We start from the raw sequence: 20,199 nt of genomic DNA, 5'->3' as shown, positions 1-20,199 counted from the left end.
TATGCATGTTTTTCACTACTGAACCCAAACAAAATTTGACAGTTACTGTCAATGTTCATGCAACCTTGCTACAATAGTATATCTGTGTTAGCAAAAAGCATACTTTGGAAAAGTTTTGATATTATGATTTTCTAGGAATTTTCCCTTTTTAAATACAAACTTAAAGACTCTGCACTTACTGAACTCTGGTTTGCAGGTTTATGAATCCTGTGATTCAAATCTGTAATCTAAAATACAGATTGCCTCCTGTCACAGTTATTATTATTCTATTGGGTACTTTGTACGCTGATTTCTTCCTGGGATATTGGGAAAAGTGGGGTGTCAGGGAAAGAACCAGGGCCTGTCCCACTCCCCAGTGAGGAACAATGCAACCAAGGCACACTGGGGCAGTCATAGCCTTGAATTTAGGTCATCTACTTGGGGACATGATCAGTTTAAGGCTGGGCTGGGACATGGGCTATGGGCGGCCAAGCAGAGCAGGACTTTGGGGAGTTGGAAACTGTCCCTGCTGTAGTGTCACTTCATGTGGGTGGGTGCTCCCACATGAAAAGCAATGTGTAAGAGCCCACCTGATTGCTAGTCTGTGAGGAGCACTCTTGTAAAAAGAGATCCTTGATGCTTGTTGCCATTTTCATGTGCTTTGACTCATCAGAATGTCTTAATGAAATAAATTAGTCAATAAATATAGGAGGGTTTAATATTTTTAATTTGGTCTTTTAATTCCATAGTGCCAAGACTCCAAAGAATGATAAATACACACATTGTGCAGTGCACAGTGATGAATATGCGTAAGTTCAGTAATGACTGCTCATAGTACACTACCTCTGTTGCTGGTTCCAAATTATGACCTATAACATTGCTCATGTCCAAACATTCATTATTTCAGAAAAGGTATCTTTTTTTCTCCTGTTCAGGTTTTTCCTGCTGAGTTTAAGAAAGTCTCTCTTTTAAAAATGGTTTTTAGAGACTGCTTTTTTATTCCTTAAAATATGTTTAAAATTTTCCAAAGAAATCAGAGAAGGTGATGGAGGTTTAATTCTTGATGAAAAGAGGAAAAGTATATTTTAAATATGGAAATCTTCATGTTCTTGTGATGAATGCCAATATGCATTCTGAATCACTGCACTTTTGAGCAAATCTCTCCATTTCTTGGAGGGATAAAGAAAATCCTCATTAAACACATTCATCAGTACTTTGCAAAAATAAGTTAAAGAAATTCTTTTGGAAATATCTCAATGATTTTTAATTTTTTCCCCTCTTTTATCTAAAGATTTCAGAAGAGGTGTTTAAAAAGAAAAAAGGAGTAAAGTCCATTTTTTTTCCATTTTTTTCCCTCTTGTTTTTTATTTGTATTATGACAATATTTTCCCCATCTTTTTCTGGATCCAGTAGTATCGATGGGAATGTTTTTGCTACAGATCAGAGGACAAAATATCTGTTGCATTTAAAATCAGATTATAAATCCTTTTTTAGAGCTGAAAAATAAATGAAATCCCAGGGTTTACAACAGCTGCTGTGGTTGAATAAACCATGAACTTTATATTAACAGGTGAATATCTGTATGAAGCTTTTAGGCACATCTCAAAGCTGTAGGATATTAAAAAATAATTTTGTTTTTATTAACCATGGCATCCTACTGAATAAATTAAAAGTAAATTTTTATGGATGACATGAGAGTTTTTGTTGTCCTTTAAAATGTGTCATGAATTTTTGTCAGATTAAAAAGGTTAGTTGCTACCTATTTATCACACATTTCAGCTTAGTATGCTTCTCGTCCCATAAAAATGGGGACTTAAATCCTCATTAGAAAATACTGGTGAAGAGTGTTTCTGGGTTTTTATCATTTTGTTTTAGCTTTCTGAAAGTGCAGACACCTGTTTGCCTGTTCATTTTTCAGAATTGAAATGCACAGATAATGGGGAGACTTGTTCAAAAAGATGAAGAGGTTAGTTGAGTTACTGAGAACACAACCAAGATACTGAGGATGCAGTTTCCATGTTCATTGATAAACATGGGAATGGTAATAAAGAGGTGAAATGCTTAAAAGAGGCAACTATGTAAAAGTAATTTAAAAATTGAATATTTTCTGAAGATGAACTCCAGTATTAATTAAATAGAACACATGCCAAAAATTAAGGAATAATATATAAAAATCCACATGAGAAACAAAAAAGGAAAATGAAACCTTGATTTAGGTCGTAGGTTCATGCCATTGGCAGAGCTTTGTTTGGACCAGCTCTCCCTGTCCATCACCATAATCTTAATATTTCTCATGGTATCCAACTAAGGTTTGAAGTTATTGCAAGTATTGAATCATTTTTTTTAATATTATACTTGGACTAAAAAAAAAAGAAAGCGTATGACCAGCATCATAGACACATCTATTTGATTTCATTAAACAACTAAAAAATTTCTTCTATACAAGAGATCCATGGATAGAATATGTGATTAACCATGAAAATCCTTTCAGTTTTCTTAGAAAGAAGGGACATAAATGTTACTCTAACAAGGACGCCTGTCAACTTCTTGTGGAATCCACAAATGGATGAATATCAGATACTCGGTTAGATTCAGTGCAGCTGCCAACAACCTTGTGACCTGCTGTGCAACTTGTGAGGCGCAGATGAATATTTTTATAAATGTTTGTGCAAGTCTTGCCTCGGGGACTTGTCTCATAGGTGCAAGGGATCTGCCTCTTACTGAGGCAGGTGTCAGGTGTCCACGTGTGAAACCACTTCCTCCCTGTATCTTTTGCTTTACCTATTTAATTTTTTTTAATAAATGAGATTTTTAGTTTAAGCCACTAAAGGCAGCTTAAGCCACCACCACGAAGCCCAGGTCAAGTTCTTGGACTTTCTCCACATGTGAGACCATACAGCAGTTGACATCCTACTTCCTATCACCTCCTTGGTCTCCTACCTCAAATGTGTGACATTAAATGTAAAATTCATGATGGTTTTATAACATTTATGTATCATTGTTTCATTTCTGAATGATTTGCATTCGTTAACCCAGACAACTAAACACGATAACAAAGGTTAGCGTAAGATAATAAAAATTTAATTCTACACTCTGTTGTTTGATGTTGTTTTTTTAGAGACTTGTCAAGACTTCAGATCTTTATAGAAATTCTCATGTCCTACTCATGCAGACTCATGCACAAGTATTCTGGATCCACAGTTTTTTTTTCTCTAATACATAACTTATTAACATTTATGTAATCTCTGTGGTAGTGTCTGTTTCCCAGACTGTCTGTCCTGGAGAGAAATATGTGGGTTTTATTCTTCACACTTTACTCATCCTTGGCACTTCCTTGGATCTCTGTGAGTTTTCCTTGAGCAGAGTAATAGTTTCTCTAATTCGTAGTTCAGTGTAAAATATAATTTATCTCAAAACTGTTACTACTCCTGTGGAAGACAAACCTTCTTCACTACATTCTTTCCCACCATCTCTTTTTTGAAGAGTCCTCATTTTATCTGCTGCTTCACTTTTATTGTGCAATACCTGTTTGCAATTCTTTTTCTTTATTGGCAAAAAATTATCACAACTAATGAAAATACTTGCATTTTTACATTCAAGAAAAAGTTTATCTTCCTTTCTGTGTATTTTTTTTACATATGGAGAAAATGCTATGTAGGAAAATAAAGTGAAGAATTTACTTTGAAAATAGTATATGTAAGGAAAATAAAAAGTCTTCTTGTATATAGATAATATAATAGCTCATAGTTTGGAAAGACTTGCAAAATAATTTTTTACTTTTAGCTTTTCCAGTCAAAATATCCAATCCTCAATTTTTTTGCAGTCTTATTAAAAATACCTTAATTTACAAATCTCATCAAACTAGGAAAATAGCCAGAACAATTTGGTGTTTAGACAGGAAAACTGATGCAAGTTATAAAACGTTTAACTTCCTTAGTATGGACTCAAGTTTTTTAGCAATTTTCCCTACAGTGTAGAAGAGAAGCAACATATTTCTATCCATGAGGGGGTGCCAGTGACACCAATTATTATGTTCATATTTACCCTTTCCCTGTCAAGGATTGCCAAAAGTAGATGCTGAAGGATTAGTGCAGACTGAGGCTTCTTAGCAGACCTCGTAGAAAAATAAACAAAAAGTTAAGCAAGAAGATACATCTTAGCAGTCATAGTTAATCCCCTCGGTCCTAAATCCCTGCTGAAGTTCCTCATCAGCTTAAATGAAAATGAATTGTGGAAATACAGGCCCTGAAAACAGTGATTCTCTTCCTATGTATACTGACTGGAGATACTGTTTGCTGTAACATTACTAAAAACATCCCAAAAAGCTATTTGAAATATTGAGAGAGTAATACAGGGGTAATTTTATTTGCTAGGCAAGCAATGGTTTGTGAAACAACATTCTGTTTAGAACAGGAATAAGCATTCCTCCACTATTATATTAGTAATAGGTATTTTACTTTTACTGTGCTTTCTAAATGTATCCATAAAATTTGTGAAAAATATAGTCTTGGTATATAGTAATAGTGATAGTAAATAACCCAAAATATATCAGGTTTTATCCTATTCTTTGCAATGTTTTCATTATGAGGAAAAACAACATAAATAGATTTGCTAAGAATGTTCTTTGACTAAACAGTGCTGTTAAAAAGCCCATATTTCTATTCGTTCATGTCAATTAGTGGATTGAAATTAGGAAAGCTGACTCAGAAAATATTTTTTTAAATGGTCAGCAATATTTTAACTGAAGATGTACAAGCACAGCTCCTTAGAGAATGAGGCATCAAATATCACTCCTATGAAGTGGAGTAAAATGAGAAACTGGTTAAAAATGAGAAACTGTTATCCTTTCATGTTCAATTCCCTTTTCTGAGTTCAGCTCAGCACTTTTAAACTTCAAGTTTAATGACAATTAGAGCATAAATAGATTATCCAAAAGAATATATTCAGAAAATTGCTTTAATTTTATTTCTTCTACAATAAAATTTTAAATCACCCTCATAAATACTGAAAGCAGAGATACTTCCAATCATCATTATAAAATGGAAACAGGATCACAGGTTTAACTGGAGGGCAGAAGGACATGGTTTCCCATAACACACATCAGTGCATTTGCATTTGTATCAGCATTTTGTTAAACTAGAAAGGCAGTAAACCATTGCTACAAAGACATTAATCCGTAATTCAGATATTCTTTTCCTTGTAGTGTATACTTGACTATTTTTAACAAATCAGCAGTCATATGTGCAAATATATACCATGTTAATCGTGACATAAATTGTACTTTGTTTCACCTGCTCAGTAAATATATTGTGTGCATTAAGAGTATTGTGAATTTCAGCTCTTCAGTAAATGTGTTGTGAATACATCCATAGAAATCAGCATCTGTTTGCAAACAAACTCTTAGGAGAACAAAGAGACATAATTATTTAATAGCTTATTTTCAGGAGTAATAACACTGGTGTAGTTTAGGTCTTTCTGCTTAGTGTCTTGCATTATAACTGATTTGGAATAGAAATTTATCAAAGATTATTCCACAACTCTCTTTGCTTTTAAGATGAATACAAATGATATTTTATAATGTATAATGTGGTACTCAAAATTTAAATTTATTCTATTTAAATGATCTAGGAAATTATCTTTGATTATGGGGCCAAATGGCATGGTAAACCCATATCCATTCAACTCACATACATACATCATGCACACATCTTTTTTCCCTCCCCAAATAAGGGAGGAAATTCAAAGGTTTATTAGGATTAGCTCTGATAGATAACCCCAAACCTGCCCCTGTCTTAATCTAGAATATGCTAGTCGGCATGGGCTAGAAGTATGACACGGGCTGTGCTAATAATGAAGAGTGTGGACAATTATGTATCACTGCTAAGGTCCTTGTGTGTGTCCTTTTTATTTCATAGATGTACACTCAGCCTTCCTAAAAAACTTTAAAAAAAATCAGAAAAATTAATTCTTTCTCCCAGAAGAGGGAGAAGAAAAGATAGCTAATCTTGAATAAAAGTTGCTTAGTGCACCACAGTAAGCAAGGAAAAAATACTGTAGTCTAATCAATTTATAGGGTGATAGAAAGCCATGTTAATCAATTCATGGAGCATTGTAGTTACAGACTTTCCACAAAAAGTCTCAATATGGGGTCTTTATAGGACTGCACAAGTTATCATCAGCACATATCCTGTTGATGTCACATAATAAGGTGTAACAGCATTGGAAGCAGCAGATTTCTAAAACACTGTCTTCTATTTGAGAAAACAATGGTACAGGGGTTAAGTAACATTCTCATCATTTTGATCACATTACAGGTTTGAAATATTTCCTTGTAAATGGAAAAAAACTGTGTTTGAAATATCTGCTTTGGTGAAATTGGGAATGTTTTTCTTCCCTGACAGGTAAATCCTAGGACACGAGTCCTTGCTACCAAGTGGTGTCAAGGTGTGGTCCCTAAAGCTCTCATCCCACTGCAGTCGTAATTCAATTTGTAGGAAATGATCTGAATAACTCTTCTGACTATTTCCAGATATCTAAGTAAGGATCCTGATACTCAGATGTAATGAAGTTTTTGCCTACCAAACTTTTGCAGGAACCAAACATTTTAACTGGTCTTCTCCTTATAATTTCTAAATTCAGTAGTTTCAGTAGTCCTGTTAAGTAAATAAAAAATAAATTATTATAGAACAAAAAACATTGAGAGGCAATCAAGCTCAATCTTACTTTCGATAGGGGTTCAAAACTCCTTTGACTTCAATGAGAATTTTACAAAGAAAGTTGTTATAGATTTGGATTTCCAAGACTTCTGCACAGAGAGAAGTTATTGCATTCTTCCTGGGTTCTTCAAAGTTCCTAAAAATTGGAATCACATAGTGTAGATATTTTTCTCAAAAGGCCTTGTAACACTCCTGCTGCATTTTTCCAACCCTGTTAACTTATGTACTTTTTTGTTATTGTGCTACAAAACCCAAAATACTTTATATTCAATAGTGTAAAAGTATTTGCAGTAGCATAATTGAGAAAATAATTTAAAATAAATAGGACATGGACAATGTAACTTCCAATATATGACTCTCATTTAGATTCACAGAAGCATGAGAAATAATATCTGTCTATGAATCATGAAAAAAATAATAACACCCCCTCATCTTCCAGCTTCTGTTAGATAGATAGGTAATGAATGATGTCTAGATGACTTTGTGTCTATCAGACACAACTACTAAGGTCAGAAATTGGCAAGAATACAAGGCAAATGCATGTGCTCTCAGGTTATCTTGTGCTATCCTGTTACTGAATTGTTCTATCCTGCACTTCAACAACTGAAAATTACTTCCTTTTAATGATGCTGAAATAGCACTTGTCACCCTGAAGTGTCTCACACTGTTTGCTAGGTTTTCAATCCTTTCTTTGGTGATAACTAGAGTGGCAACATTCACCCTTTTTACATCAAAAGACTTTAAGATGGAGAAAACATAGGCACTAATTCACTGCAGCAAAGCTAGTCCCAGTAGCTGAGTGATAAAGTGTTTTCACAGAATAGTTCAAAAATAATTTTCCAATAATTTTTCATTGCATGTTTTATGCTCTGCAATCTATCAACAAAAATCTACAAATCTTTAAGGCTCTGTAAGATAAACTGCCTTCACAACGCATGCATGCTTCATCACCGAAAGTAAATATATTTTGAACTGTTAATACATTTTTAGATTAGGCAGTACAAGCTTTCAGGTGTTATGTGGACAATTAAAAACTAAGAGTAAAGAAAAATGTAAAGACAAGGATTGTTGCAGGAACTTTGACATTATAATACCAGGATAGTATCCATACCTTCTTATCCAGACCTTCAAGAGATTTTGTTTAATGTTTAGGAACAAAACCAAGTTGAACCCCACAACAAAAAAAAAACTTGAAAATAAAAACAGAGACATAAGAAAAGAAAGCACCAAATAAAAATCACTTTTTCAAAACCTTCAAATTAAAATGGGGAGTCAGATAAGATGAGAGGCTATCTACTTAAAAACTGTTATTTTGAATGATATTCAAAATATCTATCTAAGGAATCCAGATGCAGCTGACAGATATGGTACAGAGCTGTATAAGGATCCAGACTCTTCCATAGACGCAGGGTTGCTAGGCAGCCAAATGTGTGGAGAAGATCTTTGGACAATGATGTCAAAAAACCCCTCTGACTAGTGACTGGGCCACTCTGGTAGCAGGGCCCAGGGTCGTGGTGGAAGCTGCAAACCACCTGCCAGAGGAGCAGCCTACTGAAACAGCCTGATCAAGGCATGGAGCAGTTGCACTGCCCCTGAGGACATAACTGGCACTGAAGGAGGGACCTGTGCTAGGTCTTTGGAACAGCTGGTGTCCCAAGAAATAATATTAAAATAATCCTGGTAACAAAACCATAGAACTATGCTGTGGGGCATTCTATGTTCTCTCTCAGTTTCTTGCACGGAAATGTTGATTAGGGGCTATCTGATAATTGATATCAGATACATAATAATTATTATTGCATAATAATAATAATTCAGTGCTTTTGTAGTTTGACAAGTTGGCAACATTCAGTATATCCATGTATACTTCAGTATTCTACAATGTATCCATATAGTGCTCCATGTATTTTCAGAGTAACACAAAGAGGAAATAATATTGCAAGGTACTTGACAGAAAGATATCTCAATGTTAACACTGTCTCTAAAGGTTTGTGTAATCCTTCTGATAAAATTGAAGAAAATTGCACTTTTTGTGGAGCAATTGTGCTCCAGGAATTGAATTTCAGCCACTGGTTTGTTTCCCATAGATCACTGAACAGCAGAAGGCCATTTGAAAACAAATGATTCTATGTTCCAGGACCAATTCCGTGAGATAACTGAACTCTTGTGTTAGAATGAAGAGAAAAACACTAAGGAATGGAAAGAAATGTTTGAAAGGAAATTAAGAATGTAGCTTGGACACCCAGTAATGTTGGACAATGGAATTCCTCGTGTGGTTGTAAAACTTGCTACCATGCTGGAGAAGTAATGAGTGACCACTTCCAATTAGCTGTGAATCTATGCGTGTAAGGGAAATATAATGTCTTAGTCTTTGGATTAAACTACAGTAATTTCACGATTATAAGCCGCACCATTTTGACTAAAATTTTGGTCCAAACCCAAAGTACGGCTTATAATCAAGTGCGGCTTATATATGGACAAAGAATGAAAAGTTTCTGTTTTAGTTTGGAGGACAGGTGTCTGCTGAGAAAGGCAGGAACTTCTCTTTGAAATGAGAATGTAAACCCCCTCCCTCCAAATTATTATAATTTTGAAATCAAGGGGCTTTCAGGCAAAAATATGGGAATTAGGAATAACATTTCTTTACCAGGGAAATAAAAATAGAAATACAGTACTATGAAGAAACAAACTCCAAACCCTGACAAAACCAGAGTACAACCTGACACCCTGTCAGGCAGGGTGTTGGTAGCAGTCCCATTAAATGGTGGCTGCATCCTCCTGCAGTGACAGATGTGATTCAATTGAAGCAGTGCTCCTGCAGAAGGTGCAGTTTCCCTCTAAAGGTCCAGCGGTGGTATGGAGAAATCTTGTTTTCCACTGGAGTCCAGTGGACAAAGGGGCTACCTCAGTTTCCCAAACCCTCTGTTTTTATCTTGGTAAATATGTTGGGTTCTTCCCCCTGGTTGGAGTAACTTCCAATGGGATGAAGTAATTTTATCAGTCACACAGTGGGACTCAATGGGCCATTAGCAGAAAATGACTGGCTGGAGGAAGGATGGGTTGTGAAAAGATAAAGAACAATGCCCTGCCTGGTTTCAATGGATGGCCCATTAGCAGAATATCTCCCACATAGACAAGGATCACTGCCCCCACCCTCAACAGACGGTGATAGAATAGATACCTTTTATCACACTCTGTATTGTAACCTGCAGTTTATAATCAGGTGTGGCTTATATATGGACAATGAATGAAAAGTTACTGGCACCCGGAAGTGCTGCTTATCATCAGTGCGGCTTATAATCGTGAAATTACTGTACTTGCAACAAATGTGTTCAACGTGCTAGAGCAGTAAATAGGACAGATTTTGTTCCAAAAACAAACATACAAGCAAATAAACAAAGCCTCCATCTTCTCCACCTAAATACACATTTAAAATTATTTATATTCTTTTGAGGGGTCAGTTAAGAATCATTTTACATCCTGCTCCTATGGAACAATCCGTGTCAGCTCCTGGTTCAGACTCTGTCGTTGTTCCTTATGCCATAGTTTTTGGGACCTGTATAAGAGCAATTACATAAACTGGTAATATACAGACACATGGATTTCTCCTATGCTTATGTTGTGACTGTTAAAAGTGACAAAGCCAAAGATTTATGTCCTACAGCTTCTTCTTTGGGGTTACCCATTTTGAGCAATATTTTATAAATGAGTTCTCTTCCCTGATTCCTTCTGATGCCATTACTAGATCACAGCTTTGAACTGATATGCTCATATCCAGAAAACATGATGGCTATGCCATCCTTTTAAGGAAATCTATTCTCATCCTGCTCTCATCTAACACTTGCAAGTGAGAAGTCTGTGGAGGGACTCTGTGCCAGTGATTAAGGGCACGTGCCACTATGGGTCTAACACTGAGGAAGATTAATTTCAGAAGTGAAAACAGTAACTGTCTCATTTTCTACAGAGGACATTTTAGTTTCGTCGATTCTGATTATCAATTCCCAATAGAATTTAATTATGCTGGTATCATGTCCAAAAAAAAGTACTTCAAAACACTGTGATGGTGCATCCCCACCTCCCCCAACACACACTGTTCTACAGTGTCAGAAATTCTTGTCAACCTTGGCCTTGATAAATGACATCCAGGTGATGCTCTTCCCCTTGAGATTATCAGAAACACTGTACAAGGAATTTCTGTTGCCTAACCAAGGAAGGGGCTGAGAGAGAATCAGTTATCCCCTTACAGCCTTGGAACACTGCTTTACTGAGACATACCTAGAGTGGAAGAGTATTATTGTTACTAGACTTTTGAAAAATTCCAGCAATTATCATCTTGGATTACAGCCAGGATGGAAATTGACGGATGACTAAAACCAATTGTCTTGTGACGCCATAAACAATGGTCCTAGGTGAAGGCCTTTGAAGTCTCCTGAATTGCAGCAGGCTGTGACCAGCATCTCTTGTATGTGGAATATCTTTCAGAGCTCACCTTTGAAGGATAAGTAAAGCAGCATACCCTATACAAAGTAAAACAGAAAGTACAGTAATTTCACGACCATAAGGCGCACCAGACTCTAAGGTGCGCTTTTGTTTTGCCACAAAGATCCGTGCCGGGCGCAACAAAGTAACAAATTAGTAACGGAAACCCACGATCATGGAGTTTACTAGCAGGGGCTCAATTTTGAAACATTTTTCACAGATTGGCATAGTCTTTCAAAGGTAACCCCAGGCGCCCTCCTGGTGCAGTGGGCCCTGGCAATCCCGCCCGCCCCCGGTGCCGGCAGGCGCAGCTCAGCACAGCTGTGGGGTCGCCTCCCCCTTGCGACTCTGTGCTGCCGCGGTGCTGTTCCCCCTCGTGGCTACACGGAGCAGCCCTACCGCCTGTCCCTCGCTCGGCTCGGCTCGGCCGCTGCCCTGCCGCCTGTCCCTCTCTCGGTTTGGCGCACCGCGGCCCCACCTGCCCCTATCAACTGTGGCCCTGCTGGCCACGACACCGTGGCCCCGCCTGCCTGTGCCGGCCGCAGCCCTGCTGACCACACCTGGCCCTATCGGCTGTGGCCCCACTGCCACCAGCACCACGGGCCCACCTGCCCCTACCAGCCCTGCCGGCCCTGGCACATTGGCGCGGGGTGGGGCCGCCCTCAGTTTGGGTCGCCGTGCACAAAAAAGTAACAAAGTAGTAACGTCTCCCTGCCCATGCTCCTCCCTTTGCCTGGGGCTGCCCGGGGCCGCCCCTCACCTCTCTGCCTGCGCTGTTCCCGGTGCCTGGGGCCACCCAGGGCCGCCCCCTGCCTTCCTGCCCACGCTGCTCCCTGTACCTGGGGCTGCCCGCGGCTGCACCCCCATCGCTTCTTGGCGCTCCCGTGGCACCGCCCCCCCTCGCGGCTCTCACTTCCGGGGTGGTAAATGTCGCAACTTTGTACATCATATAAGGCGCACCAGACTATAAGGCATACTTCTGGCTTTGGGCCAAAATTTTAGTCAAAAGGGTGTGCCTTGTAGTCATGAAATTACTGTAACCGGTGAAAAATTCAATTGCTAAATTGTTAAATTGCTAAAATCTAAATAAACCACCCTGTTTTCCTTTGAAATTCTTGTACAGAATTTTTAGATTGAGTAATTTTACACTTTTAAAGATAGATATGTTTGTTTTGGTTTTTTTTTGTTTTGTTTTGTTATGGTTTTTTTTTTCTTTTTTTAACTGACATTTTTCTAAAGATACTAGAAAAGAGCAAAAATGAAAGAGAAAGATGTTAAGCAGACTTTTTAATGTAAATCTCCAATTTGAAAAATGACAGCAACTATTTCTGAGTGTGTTGTCTCCTGGCATCCAAAATTCATAACAATATCAGCCACAAAAAGAAATACGCATATAGAGATACAGGTTATTGACATTTAAATTATTTTCACATAGGAGTTCTCCACAAAGAATTTTCAGTGTTGCAATTAATAGCTAAAGCAATAGCCAAAACCATAGAGGAATAGGCAAAATTAAATATTAGAAAAAATAACTCTAAAATGACACTAATTTTAAACATAAATTAATTTGACAACCCTTTGGAGTTTCACATTTAATAATGTGATAACTAAAGGTTTAAAAAAACCTGTTCCAATAGTTCTGATTCTCTTCTGTCCGTATATAGATCTTCCAATTACTCTTTAGTTGCTTATATGCAGCAGTACTTAAGTACGTAAGTGCACCATAATTTGTATTTTTCCTGCTGTAATTACCATGAGATTCTATATAAAATCTAGTTTGAGTTAAACCTGTATATCTTCTGCTGTAAACATAGAATAAGACCTATATTGCTGTAACTTGAAGAAGTCTTGGAGTCCAATTTTACATGACTAGTGAAAGTAACCATTGCTCATGTTTACTAACTAAAGTTTAGCATCTAACTAAAATGTTCCCGAATGTGATTCCATCTACATTAAAAAATCCCACCTAAATTCCCTGTAAATTCCAAAGAAGGAAGAAGGTACATCTAAAAGCAGAGAATAATTATTCCTTAGCCCTCCAATCTGCATAGACTACTGGATACATAGATACATCATAATGGTCATGTTGGCATTTAGGGAATGAGTCCTGTTCTGAAGAGGGACACTAAAGAGAGTGATGTAATAAACAGCATCAAGGCAGGACTACCCAACTTCCACATAATGATCTACTTCTCTGAGGCTTTCCTCTTGAGAACCAAAAAATTCTATTCTGGGCTGTTTTTTTATCTGACACTGTATCAAAGCCTTGCTATAACCAAGTATAATGGAGTGGAGGAAAAAAAAAGGAAAAAAAGACAGAACTAGTACATAGATAAATCATGACTCCTGAAAATGTTTTTCTTTAATTTACTGTTCATCTAATGTAAACTGCATACAGGGTAGTGCTGTTGGCACTTCCAGGTCACCATTCTGCTGTGTCTTCACTCTCAAACTTAGGGGGAAATCTTAGGTTTTTCCCACATTGCAGACTTTTACCATGAGACTATTGTTCCAAAACACAGTCCACGAAATACATGCCTGCTCAGAGTTTCAGTGCTGTTCTCTTCTAGAAGCAGTGGTTCATCTCCTCAGAACAAGTAGGTCTGATCATACCTGGGTGACATAATTAACTTTTAGTTAAAATGGGGGAATGACCAGGGTGAGCTAAGCTGGAAAAGTAGGCAGACTGAATAGCTGTTTGACACTCAGTGAGCTTTAGGCAGACATGCCCTGACTGAACTTTCCCTTATCTATACAGAATCAAATATATACAACAGGGAACAGGAGAGTTTTTAGAAATTGGAAGATTTGAGGACTGGAACATTGTGAGATAGGTGAAAAGCTTCTTTATCTGCCACTTCCTTGGTCCATAATAGTAGCTGAATAATTCTTATCAGTTCTTCACTAATATTAGTAATGGAGGTAAAAAGGCTTTTTAAGGCTTCTTCCAAACAAAATTTTACCAGAATTTCATCCTGTCTTCTAATTCTGCCTTCATTAATCATGTGGTCTGATAATAATTATCATGATGAACTCATTTGATTTAAGGCAGATATATAGAACAGACATCTCATTTCAGTTTCTAATTAAATGAAATTAATTAAATATTAATTACTATTTCATTATAATATAACTTCTTTCTGAAAATGTTTTTTATAAAAAGCAACATAGAAGTAATCTGCAGCACCCAGAGGACTGAGATACTGAAACTTTGGCTTTGTTTATAAAAGATTTACATATGCTGAGCTTTAGTCTTTGTGAGTTGCTCCAATGGCTTCCCTGCAGTACTTCATGCTGTGTAAAACCTTGTGAAAATCTTTGCAGGATTAAGACCTTCCCCATTAGAGACAGAAAAAAGGTTAAAGAATATTATACAACATATTTATGTTTATTTCTGGAACAGATTCAAATATGTAAAGTGCAGCCTTTTCTGCATATATCAGAAGGAAGTTTTCCTGTTTTAGCCAACCATTTGTATGACCTAACAGTTAAATAATGTGGGCATTTTATTGCTAGTTCTGCCATTAGTTACACTTAAAGCATTAAACAAATTTATTAACTTATTTGAGCATCTTTTCTGTTTTATGAAAATAGGAATATAATATTTATCAACTGAATTCAGATTTTTAAAAAGAAATGGCAATAGAAATAGGAAGACTTACTGTTCCCTCATCTCTCCTTTTTTGCAATAAGCTAACAGAAGATTACATTTTTTAACTTTCCATTTTGAATTGTAGATATTGCATCACTGCCATATAATCTGTCCTCATTTTCAGTTCTTGAAATGCAACTCAAACATTCTGAAGGTCTGAAAAAATTAAATCCTAAATATATGATTATTAAAAGTCAAAATAATTGGAACCATTGTTGGAAACTCTTGATTCACACACTAGAAATGAATGTGCACCAGAAAATATAGTTCAGAAAAGGATGAAGGAACATAGTATAAATTTAATATGATTACAGATTGCAATTCAATGGGGAAATCAGTGTAGCTTAATTTGCATTTTGAAATGAAAATTAACTTCATAAATTTTTTTCTCCTATCAGTTGTGAGCGAAGAAAAGTACCCACATCTGTACCACATTTGTAAATGTTTAAATCTGCTAACAAGAAACATTGTTGTACCAAGTAAGGCAATCTGTTAATTTGTGACATAATTAAATATGCATTTCTGTAAAAGCTCAAAACTGAAAGCATGTTTAATGAAATTTAAATCACATTTATTTAGCATATCCAGATATGTTATTAATAAACGGAGTAATTTAGACTTAATTTACATAGTAAGTGAATATAATTAAAATCAAACCTTCATTAAAGAATCACAGGAAATCTTTAATTTCTGATGTATTTTAGGGATAGAACCAAGATTAATTAGACAGCAATGCCAACAGTGGCCGGTGATACATATGAATCAGGTGAAACTTATACTGCACATGTCAAACTGTGCTAAAACAAAAGAAATAATTTTAAAACATTCTGATAATGCAAGACCATAATTTTTGCTATCCAGAAAGTTTTAATTTTGTCATTGAGATACATTCTACAATAAGATTGAAAATAATCAAATCAAGAATATAAGAAGTGCTCGATTTCTGATATTCCAATTTTTTCTTTTAATTGTTGATATTGGGACACTTGGGAGATCTTTTTCTTCCAGGATTTGTTTTGTACCTGTTATGTTACAACTAAATAAATCAATATAGAAGATTTTAACTTGTCTTTAAATTTCAGGAGTTTAGACTTGAAAAATGTCTAATTATAAGATTAATTATGGTAAGTATTTGCATGGGTACATGAAAGGTATAAGCTGTAATACAGCTCCCTTGTGTGTAAAATTACAATCCTGTTGTCATCATTATGCAGGAAGAAAAACTCATTTGGTAAATACATTGTTTTTTCAAAGCATTCTTCAGATGAATGAGATGATGGTCCCCCATGCCAGTGAAATTCTATTTTAATTCAGTAAAAAAAATCATTAAAACCTCTTTTTCATGCTTACTAGCATGGTTTTTGAGGTATCCTTTTATACATGCAGTAGAACTAGTTAAATTCTTTGTACAATGCTTACATACTCTTCCTACTACTTAACTATTTTTCACTTTGTCTTGTGGTCTCCTGAGCTCCAGCTTGAGCTTTATCTGAAAATAATTGTAGTGAATAGGAAAGGCCAATGCAGACCTGGGGTGAGGATGGGCTATTGGTCTGGCAGACCACAAGTGTAACCACATCAAAAAGTAGGGCAAGTTATTGCTTTGCGAACCAGTGTTCAATATTAAATTCAATTATTAAAAAAGGAGTAGTCGAAGAGACTGACACCAGTAAGAAATAACAAAATTGTCCAGACCTTTCTGACTTCTAATCATTCTGTTCTAGTATTAGATTTTTGCTGACTCTTCATGGTTCAGTGAAGGTTTGCATAATAAATTTCTGCCTCCAAAGGTATTTCAGATCTCAATATGTGTAATAAAAGTAGAAAAAACAGACAACCCATTGCCATTATGTGATTTTATCTTTTGGTTTAATTTGCTTCCTTTGCAGTCTTGATGTCAAATTCTCTATTGAAATCAAAATGAACACATTTCAGATTTATTTCCTATTGTAAAACTCCTTGTCAAAGGACAAATTATTACTGAGAAAGTCTAAAAGAAAAAGAGATATTTCCAACAGCATCTTTGTATTTAACGGTTTGTCAACATTTCTATTATAAACCCAGATGTTTTTCTTAGTCTACTGGTTTTCTACAAGAAACTGAGGATATCAGCTGAGATGTAGTTTAATTAAACAGAACAAAAAGCATGACAATCTCTAAAATTATTCTGACAATAAAACATTAGAGATAATAACATTACAATTCTTAACTATTTACTAAGCAAAATATTATTAAATTTTCTCACAAATAACATTGCCACTGGAGAAAATACTTACACTTTTTCTAATCTCACAGTTACTTGTTAAGGAGTCAGAGAAAGTCCAGTAATTTGTACTGATTTTTATTTATTGTATGTTAAAATAGATATGACAAGCCTCATCGTGTTTAATATAAAAACATGCCTTTTACCACTAAAATTAGGTACTTGAATAAAAGTTTGCAAAACTGAGAATTCAATGATGACTACATTAAACACTGTTACTGTCTAAACAATGGATGAGTGTCCTGTGAACCCAGTCATCATTAATGAAAGCCAACACTGCTATTTATCTGGCAAAAACATATTTATTATGTCCCAAGGTATGAGTTAGATAAAGCACTTATGTGTGGAAAGTGTATAACATCATGTAAGTTTATTATAATGACAAATAGTTATTCACACAATGTTTCAAAGATTGTTGGTTTTATTTCCATTGTTTGTAGATACCACAGGAGAAGGAACTGAAGGTCCTTGCTTCTTCAGGGTTTTCCTCTCATATCTGTTAACAGAATTATAAAGAGAAGATTTCATTTTCTTCATCTCAATGTCAATGCTTCTTGCTTTGGCCTTACATGCACATTACCTTTACACCAAATAAGGAGGCTATGAAAAATGCAGCCTCAAATTGGCATATTTACACTGCAGCCTGTGGATGACTCCAGACTGGAGCAGGGGGATATACTCTCAAAGAACAGTGACTTGTGGACAGCCCACTCTGGAACAAAGGAAAAACAGGTAGAGGAAGAAAGGTAGATAAAAACTGTAAAAATTACCACAAGTCCCCCATTCCCCTGCTCCCCTTTTCTTTTCAGATTACTCTGTACGAATCCTTAAAATATCTACAGTAATTTCACGAATACAAGCCGCACCAATTTGACCAAAATTTTGGTGGAAACCCGGAAGTGCGGCCAATATTCCGGGGCGGCTAATACATTAACAAAATTCTAAAAGCTGCCAACACGGAAGTGAGAGCCCGCGGCAGCCCCAAGCCAAGCTGGAGCCCGGCCGGCCCCGGCAGAGGTGGGAAAGCCTGGCAGAGGCGGGGCCAGCAGTGTGGGGGGCGGGCGGCTGAGCCTGAGCCAGCAGGGCGGGGCAGGGGGGAAGCAGAGCCCGGGCCAGCAGGGCGGGGGAGCCCAGGAGAACTGGGGCTAGCAGTGCAGGGGAGCATGGCAGAAGCAGGAAGGCCAGCGGGTGGGGCTGCCTGGCAGCGGGGGAAGCCCAGCAGAATCGGGGCCAGCAGCGTGGGGGAGCCTGGCGGTGCGGGGGCCTGCAGTGCCGGCCAGGGCGAGGAAACGCGGCGGTGGTGCAGACGGGAGGGGGCGGCCGGCGAGCCCGGCGGCGGCAGCCCGGCGGCAGGGCTAGGGAACGCGGCGCGGCGCGGCCGGCGAGCCCGGCGGCGGGGCTAGGGAACGCGGCATGGCCGGCGAGCCCGGCGGCGGGGCTAGGGAACGCGGCGCGGCGCGACCGGCGAGCTCGGCGGCGGGGCTAGGGAACGCGGCGCGCCGCGGCCGGTGAGCCCGGCGGCGGGGCTAGCGAACGCGGCAGTGGGGCGGTGCTGACGGGAGAGGGGGGCCAGCGAGCCCGGCGGCGGCGGCAGCACCACCCGGCCAGCCCCGCCGAGCCGTGGCGCTGAGCTGGGCCACCCGGCCCCGTCGGCAACCATGAGTGGGCCGAGCCTTCCTGGCCCCGCCCCGAGCCAGTAAAGCCCGCTATGCTGCAATCCTGTTACTAATTGGCCAATTTGTGAAAGCTGCGCACGGATTCTCGCTACGAACGAAAGTGCGGCTAATATTCGGGGTGCGGCTTATCTATTGACAAAGACAGCAACATTGTCGAGGCACCGGGGGTGCGGCTTATAATCCGTGCGGCTTGTATTCGTGAAACTACTGTACTTTTGTTCTACTGCTATAGACTGTCTCATGCAATATTTTCTAAATTTTTTGGTGTTTTGACTATGATTTGGCTACTATGGCACCAATATTAAATAATTCTTTCAAGGAACTGTAATTGGTGTATTTCTGAATACATTCAACCCCACATTTTCTTCAATTCACTGTAACGTATGGTAATATGTGAATAAGACAGAGGTTTTCCAACTTACGTATTTAGATTGAGTTCTGGATAATGTTTTTTCTAGATATTTATTTTCAATTATCCAAATAAGGATCATGATAAGGATTTTCAAATTCACTAATGATTTTTAGGTCTAAATCAATCGAAACCAGGGAAATTCTTGTCAACTACTTTGTAAGAATATTGGTAGTTATTGTGGGTTTTGTGAAAACATCAGTCATGTCACTGTAAACAGTGACAGTAAAACCTACAGACCAGATTTTAGTATTTCCTTCTCTATGAGAACATAGATTGTAACACATATAAATTCTTCACCATTCAGTAAAAGCTGTTAACAGTGCTAAACCATTTATTTTCTATGACATCTAATATAAATCTTTGTTTTTCCCCTTGAAACAGCACTCAGTAATATTTCTTTTAAGCTATTTCAAGAATGGAGAGGTTTTCCTGTATTTCTACTATGTGATGTTACAATATTTTTCTCTATTGTATCTATCTTTATCATGTGTTAATTTTTATTTTCCTATTAGTGGAGATAATACCTTATAGATTATAGTTACAGTCACACTCCCTTTTGAAATTTAAGTGTTATAAGATATTTAATAATTTCAAGACTTATCAGTAAGGAGAACTGATTATTCTTCCTGCAGAGGTACTCAAAGAAAAAAAATCACAACACAGAGATTCACTTCTATACCTACTACCTCCTGACAATAGTGCTAAAGTAAAATGGGAATGCTCTGTCAACATTGCCCTTGAATACATTAGTAATGTTCTTCATCTTCAGGCGGTTAACAATGTCCTTTCATGGCTCATTTTACTCAATTTAACACCTTCTCCAGATACCATTGACCCTGACATTATTTTACATCATCTTAAGCACCTTGTAAGTCTCACTGGCACAGTTTTATACTGGCTGATAACTTTATCTAACTTGACCATAACAGTGTAAATTAATTGCTATAGGTACTCTGAACTTATTTTCAATTGATTTAGGTATCTAGACTAGGCACTATAATTTTTGTGGCCCACATATTCTT

The sequence above is a fragment of the Catharus ustulatus genome, chromosome 2 (genome assembly GCF_009819885.2).
Source record: "Catharus ustulatus isolate bCatUst1 chromosome 2, bCatUst1.pri.v2, whole genome shotgun sequence".
NCBI lineage: Eukaryota > Metazoa > Chordata > Aves > Passeriformes > Turdidae > Catharus > Catharus ustulatus.
The sequence above is the reverse complement of the archived record's forward strand: the minus strand, read 5'-3'. Positions refer to the sequence as shown.